Consider the following 7747-nt stretch of genomic DNA (forward strand, 5'->3'; position numbering starts at 1 on the left):
GCCAACCCACAGTCACAACTCTGACCCATAATTGTTCCTGTCTGAAAGAATTACAGAAATGGAAAGGGAGAGGAGCCTGAGGAAAGAAGGTCCAGTGACAGGCCCAAAGTGGGATCCAGCTCATGGGGAAGTCCCAAAGCCTGACACTATTACTGAGGCTTTGGAATGCTCACAAAAAGGGACCTATCATGACTGACCTTCGAAAGACCCAAGAAGCAGCTGAAAGAATTAAATGCAGATGTTTGCACCCAACCAATGAACAGAAGCAGGTGACCCCTGTTGTTGAATTAGAGAAGGCTAAAGAGGAGGAGAAGGGCGATCCTGTAGAAGGACCAGCAGTCCCAATTAATCTGGACCTCTGACATCTCTCAAACACTGGACCACCAAAGAGACAGCATACACAAGCTGATATAAGGCCCCCAACACACATACAGTGGAGGACTTCTGGGTCTCTGTTCATTCAGAGATGATGCACCAAACCCTCAAGAGACTGGAGGCCCCAGGGAGTTTAGAGGTCAGGTGGGGTTTGGGGTGGGGGCATCCACATGGAGATGGGTTGTGGTGGGAGGAGGTGTAGGATGTGGAGCAGACGGAGGGTGGATAGGGAGCAATGGGGGATGGAATATGGAATGGAAAAAAAATAAAAATAAAATTTTAATTTTAAAAAATGGGTCACTGCAACATATGACAATGACATCAGTGTTACTATATGCAGGTCTGAGGAAGATCATACAGAAATGAATCAGAATTGAAGAGTTCCTAGAAATAAGTGAATAAATCAACCTCCTACATCATAAAACTAGAACCCACATCAAGCAAGTGCACAGACCCAACCAGGAAGGGTTTTCTCTAATGGTGTCTGACAGATTAGCACAGAATTCTCCTTTCCTTAGACAAAGCATATCCTAAACATGAAAGCAGAATATTGCCATAATCACAAAAAAGTGGAACATTAGAAAGTCATCATACAAGGCTGGTGTTATCTTGACACACAAAGCAGGTGAGCCCAAACAAACATATGGAGAGAAAAACCTCAAACCAGTTGCCATGATTTACAGACAGAGACTGTTCTAAATTACACTGAAATAGAAGAAAAGCTGAGTTCACACCAAAAATGCAAGACTGCTTCAATACTTACAAACTAATCAATGTCAGACACCAAATGAGTAGACTCAATGAGAGGAGAAAAGGGATTATGTCAATAGATACATGAAAGCCCTGCCCTAAACTATGGCATTAGCACAGTACAAAAGCTCTTAATAATGTGAGGACAGAAGGAACATACCTCAGAATAATAAAGACAAAGAGACACAAAGCTAAAGCAAATACTGAAGAAAAAAAAAGGAAACTAATTATTCCATTTACAACTCAACATAGTGCCTCACTTAGTACACAATTTCAGGACTGAGAAAACTGGACAATATAGGATAGTCAAAAACCCAGTGAAACTTCTTGAGGAAAAGAAATACAGCTCAGATCAGACAATTCACACTTTCTACAAATGCCTAGCACACCCTGTCCGTAGCATTCCCAATCTCAAAAAACTACTATGGAGACCTGGCCAGTGGGCAGATTTGGATCCTGTGTGGTACAATCCCACAATATGCCCAAGAAAGCCAACCCAATGGAATAATAGAGTATCATAGATTATTTTGTGGGTTATTATTTTAAAGGTTTTCTGGTGCAATCTCAGGCCAGCTACACAGAACAAAAAAGTGTGGCCTATACTGGAAACCAGGCCAAGAGTCAATGATATCTATAGGCCTCACAAGGGAATCTACTACTGACCTTTGGAACATGTTCAAATGTTTCAGTTCACAACCATAGCCTGGTGCTGCTTTCAGTCTGGGTCAAAGACACTTTATTTAATGGGCAACAGTCATTTCAGAGCTTCAAAACTAACAAAAATACANGATTACTTACTGTACAGCCTATAGCTGGAAATACATATTACCATACATAATATTATTCTCAGTGAAATTTTCTATAATCATTAATTAAAGAGAAATGGGAAAATCTAATTCATATCCANTTTCTCCTGTCACTTCAACCCACCCCTTGCTGAATTCTTCTAACATACCTGGTTCCTTGGCTATAGTTTCCTCTNTGTTCACCATCCAGGGCTCTTAGTTCTGATCAACAGGTGAGCAGATCTGACTGAACAGTAGGAGACCTACATATAAGAAGGACATACTTCTGAAAATACCTGGAACTTTTCATGGAACAAAAATGAAAGAAGCTCACATCTGTCAAAATGATACACACAAAGGAAAGAGAAAAATATCAGGATAAATGTTTCTGAGAGCAAATGAAAGACTTNTATAATAAAAACTTCAATTCTTTGAAGAAATTGAAGACAATAATAAGAGATAGAAAGATCTCCCATGCTCATGGAGCAACAGGATTAAAATACTAAAAATAAATAAATGAATAAATAAATAAATAAATAAATAAAGAGCCACCCTACTAAAAGCTATCTTCAGATTCAAGACATTTCTCATACAAATTCCAACTCAAGTCTTCATGGATTTTAAATGGGCAACTGCACTTTCAATACATAAACAAAAAATGTACAATAGCTAAAACAATCCTGAACAATAATAGAACTTCTACAGTTCTCTCAACATTTCCAATTTCAAGTTTTCTACAGCACTATAGGATAAGAACCTCGAAAATATTGGCAGAAATAGCCACAGTGATTAATGATTATGAATTTAAGAACTACACATAAATATGTTTGGCCACCTTATTCTTGATAAAAAAAAAAGACAGAAATAAAAACTGAAAATATATAGCATCTTCAACAAAGATTGGTAATGGATCCATACTTATTCTTATGCCCAGATCTCGAGGTCCTCACAGATCACCAGAAACAACCAGGAATCCAACTCATTCATACAAAACCAAAGTATTTTTATTTAAGCTTGAACTTGGACCCTCCAACCTCTCCCATGCAGCAGTAGGGTGCTAAAGCCTTGCCTTATCGTCACCCTTAGAGCAGAGTAGGACAATTTCCAACTTTACAGTTACATGATTGATTGACTTGTGAAAATTGCAGCTTGATGCATTTGTATTGGCTACTAATTATTTTGGCTAGATAAACAGTGGTTGCTAGCTTAAGCAATCTCTTTTGAGACATCTGGACCTTTTGGTACTTTTCTCCTAAGAGCTAATTGGCTATCAATAGGGAAGGTGTAGGAGATGCTATGGATGTCTCAGATCCTAGAACAAGTTNATGTTTTTTTCAGTAGCTAANTTCAATCTAAGGNCAAGNTAAACATAAAATGGAGCCTAAAAGNAGCACNGGCTTTGTGCAGCTAAGCAGAGCCATTCACTTATAACCCAGCACAAACCACAAGTACAAGTGGGTCAAACACCATAATGTAAAACCAAACACATTGAATCTGACAGAAGAGAAGAGTGGGGAAGAAAAGTGAACATATTGTCAGAGAAGACATTATTTAAAAAACAAAAACAAAAAACAAAACAAACAAAAAAACACAAAACACCAATAGCATAGGCACTGAGATCAACAATTAATAAATGGGATTACAGGAAACTGAAAAGCTTCAATAAGACAAAGGACACCATCATTCGGACAAAGCAGAAGCCTATAGAGTAGGAAAAGATTGTACCAATTCTACTTCCAATAGAGAACTAATATCCAAAATACAGCAAGAACTAAAGAAACTAGATGTGAAAAGAACCCCAATAATCCAAATAAAAATGGGTTACAAATCTAAACAGAGGATTCTAAATGGAGAAAACTCAAGTGGCCAAGAAACACATAAAAAATATTCATCTCACTTAGTCTTCAGGGAAATGCAAATCAAAATTACTTTGAGATTCCCGTCTTATACTTGTCAGAATTAATAAAATCAATAAAACAAGTGACAGCTCATGCTGGAGAGGATGTGGAGCAATACAAACATTCTTCCATTGCTAGAGGGTGTGCAAACATGCACAGCCACCAAGGAAATCAGTGTGGCAATTCCTTAAATTGATGGGAATCAAACTACTTCAAGATCCACCCATAGTGCTCTAGGATGTATACCCAAAGTACACTCCAACCTACCCAACGAACCTTGCTCAAACATGCTCACTGAATCTTTATCTTTAATAGGCAGAAATTGAAATCAACCTACATGATCCTCTACAGAAGAATAAAGAATAAAAAAATAAAGAAAATAATTCTGTTATTTAAAAGAAAAAGAAAAATGTGACACAATACTTCATGTCTCCAGAGCCACCAATGCCTCTGAGGCTATCACTATGCACCATTACAACATCACTAACTTTGTTAAAAAAAAAATAAAGACTACTAATTGCTAGGACCCAATGAAGTTTTTTAAGGATTTGCTGTCAGGAGGGTTGGAAACAATTATCGAAGGTAAGAGGAAAAGCAAAATCAATCAACTTATAAGCAAAGTATATTAACAAAAGATCAAATGGTATATTTCCAAAAAACTCTATGATCAACATGAATGCATTTCACAAAAGTTTCCAAATGCATTAAACAATCATGACATGATTATAGGAAACAGATAGATGGTGATGCAGATAAGCTTCAATATCCACCATTTAGAAAGACAACCATGAACAGCAATGAAAACCAGTAATGAGTAGCACACCTCTGGAAAACCATCCACACAACAGGAGAACAATCTTCTCAAACCTCATGCAGAAGTCTCAAGTGTGGTCATGTCAGAACAAGTCAGAAAGGCCAGGTGGTACAAGCCTTTTACACCAGCACTGGAAAGGCTGGGGCAGCGGATGTCTCAGTTCAAGCATTGGCTTATTTTCTGAATTCCAGAACTTCCAGGACTATCTAGACAAAGTGTCTCAAAAAACAAAAATAACAAGAAAGAAAAAAATCATCTACTTAAGACTGCAAAGTAGAAATGTCTTCTCCACACCTAACCCTCAAGAGACGTGAGGCCTCAGGGAGTGGGTAGATCAAGTGGGGAGGGGATAACAGGTGGGGATGTCCTCTTGGAGACTGGGAGAGGGGAATGGCGACAGGACTGTGAAAAACAAAGAATAATAATAATAAATAATAATTGAAAACATTTTTCTATAAAAAATCTGGAATGTTGACATCAGTTGAAGACACAGGAACACATAAAAGACTTGCAATCTGAGTTACTGTTAGCATGTTCTCAGTCAAACATGAATAAATATAAAATACCAAAATCACAGAGACATTTTTAAATATAGAGAAATCATTTCAACAATTTATAAAATGTGAAACCACAAAAAATTTTAAATATATGAGAAAAGTATGAAACCCAAGGGTGATTTCAAAGTATATTAAAATTATAGCAATGCAAATCTTGCAAAACCGACAAGAATACAGACTACAGCAGGTATCAGTGGGAAGGTAATATAGACAGAGTTTAATACTATGCAAAGTTACTAAACAAATCTTATCAATATCTTGCTGCCATTATTTTAGGGAACTGAGAAATTAACCATAAAAGAACAACTGAAAGGAACTACACAATGCTCCAAAACTCTATGAGCAGAAAAAAACTAACAGGCATCAAGTGTTCTGACTAAACAATACATTAAAATTATAACAAAGAAAATATTTAATACTGGTAAAAAGATATGATTAGGGATGTGAATGGGAGGGGGACAATATCCCTCACATACAAACCAATTAAATTACATTTGCCTCTGTGAATTAATTCTTACATGAAAGGTCTTCTAAAAATTACAGTGGGAATATTCTGATGTTATTCTCACTGCAATTATCTAGAAATATTTAGAATGATATAGAATCTGGCAAAACAAATCTCATGTCCTCTTTTATGGGAATTGAGCCCTTCCTCATCCCTTCTTCATTCTCTCTAACATACCTGGATCCTTTGCTAGTTTCCTTTCTTCACCATCCAGGGCTCTCAGTTTCACAGGTGAGCTGAACTACCTGAGGAGTGTGACACCTGCACAAGGGAAAGAGTCTTCAGAAAGCACCCAGAACTTTTCAAGGAACAAAAATAAAGGATGCCTAAAAAAAGGATAAACATGAAGGAGAGAGAAAATATCAGAAATAAAATGTCTCTTTTCCTCTAAGCATGTAGGCTCAGACACATGCACAGTCATTCTTCCTTGAACCCTGAGGAAGAGCTAGGGAGACTTCAGGAAAACTATTGTCATTAACAGAACACAGACTGCTGCACTGTCCAAAAGAGATCTCTGCCAAAAGCCCTGTCTGCAGGGTCTAGGAATTCCCATTTCCCCTACAAGAAGTCCACAGACACAGCACTGAATGAAAACAAACCCTAAAGTAAAAAACAACAGCTTGGCCACCTATGTGAAGGCAGAGTGCTTTCCTTCAAACAAAGAGACAATTTTCTGACACAGGGGAGTGATCATAATTATTCAAAAGATGTTTTCTAAAACTTTATTTTAATCTATATTCTGGTCTAAGAGACTGCAATATTGGGCTTGCTTGGACCCAAGGAGTAACATAAGAACTCAGCATATGAAGACATATTTCTGAATGTTTTACTTACATCCTAAACTGCATACAACTCTGATTAAAAAGGTCATGGCCACTAAAAAGTATGCTTAGTAAATATTAGTGTTTACACCCATAACAGTAGGGCTCGATAAAGTATATTTTTTGGTTCAATAAATCGGCACTGGTTCCTCATATAATATTATATACAAAGCTCTCTGGGGATGCCTATTAACCAGGCCAAAGACATTCTCTTGAACAAGTAATTAGTAAAACAAGGCAAGAAAGCAAGAACAAATTTACTTTCCACTATCTTTGTAATTGGCATATTAGGAAATAGATAATGCAACCGCTCTATTACAAGTTTTTTTTTATTTATTTCATGTTTTTATTGTTTTTTTTTTTTTTTTACATTTCAAATGTTATCCCCTTTCCCATTTTCTCCTCCACAAACCCACTATCCCCTCTTCCTGCCTCTATGAGTGTGCTCCCCCACCTGCCCACCCACTTCTACCTCAGTGCCCTACCATTCCCCTACCCTGGGTCATTGAGCCTGCACAGGACCAAGGGGCTCCCCTCCCAGTGATGACCAATAAGGCCATTCTCTGCTACATGTGCATCTGGAGCCATAGGTCCCCACATGTCTACTCTTTGGTTGGTGGTTTTGTCCCAGGGAGCTTGGGATGGGGCGGGAGGGTGTTCTGGTTTACCAGTGATTTTATGACTGAATATTCCCGTAATTGTAAAATACATTTTTAAAAAATCACGATAAATCCCACGTCACAGGATCTGAAACTACCGGTCAGTGGTAAGACATCAATGACAGAACTGTGAGAGCGGCGTCCTTAAGAGCAGCTGAGGAAGACACCACCCTGCTCAGCTCCCTCCCGTTTCCCAGCCCCGCAGCGCCTCTAACCTGGGACCTTCCGGGGCCGCCGGGCTGCTGTGCCAACAGTTGCACTGCTGACTGCCACCTCTCCCAGGCCCCCCGCAAAGGAAATGCTTCTGAGAGACTTTTCCGGGTCCAGAGAGAGCTAGGACGCAGAAACCGGAAGGTAGAAAGATGATAGGTGGAAGTTCCTGTCACTCAGGCCTGGATCTTAGGAGCTGTTCTCCTAGACCCGCCCACTAAGCCATATTTAGGGTCACGTGGTTCCCCCAAACACGTCGTGAGCAAGTGCTTACTCAACCTTAATTTTTAATTATTTTTTCGTGTTCTGTTCAAGGTCCTGCTCTTGCCATTATCCCTGCCCCGGGGATTCCATTCCGTCCCGCTCAGTCATT

General features: G+C 38.7%; 1 protein-coding gene across 4 annotated transcripts in view; it reads right to left on the bottom strand.

The window, feature by feature from the left end:
* Positions 1-7476, bottom strand: part of LOC110288080 (zinc finger protein 260-like) — a 30780-nt gene extending 23304 nt beyond the window's left edge. For 3 of the 4 annotated variants that reach the window (XM_029473807.1, XM_029473810.1, XM_029473809.1), the window contains exons 1-3: positions 7380-7476; positions 5862-5945; positions 2081-2173 (exon numbers count right to left, since the gene is read on the bottom strand). The gene's annotated coding sequence lies outside the window, so the exon portion shown is untranslated. The remainder of the gene's footprint in view (positions 1-2080; positions 2174-5861; positions 5946-7379) is intronic. The other variant, XM_029473808.1, reaches the window with a different exon arrangement.
* Positions 7477-7747: the final 271 nt, after the last annotated feature.

Source organism: Mus caroli, unplaced genomic scaffold (assembly GCF_900094665.2).
Source record: "Mus caroli unplaced genomic scaffold, CAROLI_EIJ_v1.1 scaffold_5629_1, whole genome shotgun sequence".
In the NCBI taxonomy this organism is placed as follows: domain Eukaryota; kingdom Metazoa; phylum Chordata; class Mammalia; order Rodentia; family Muridae; genus Mus; species Mus caroli.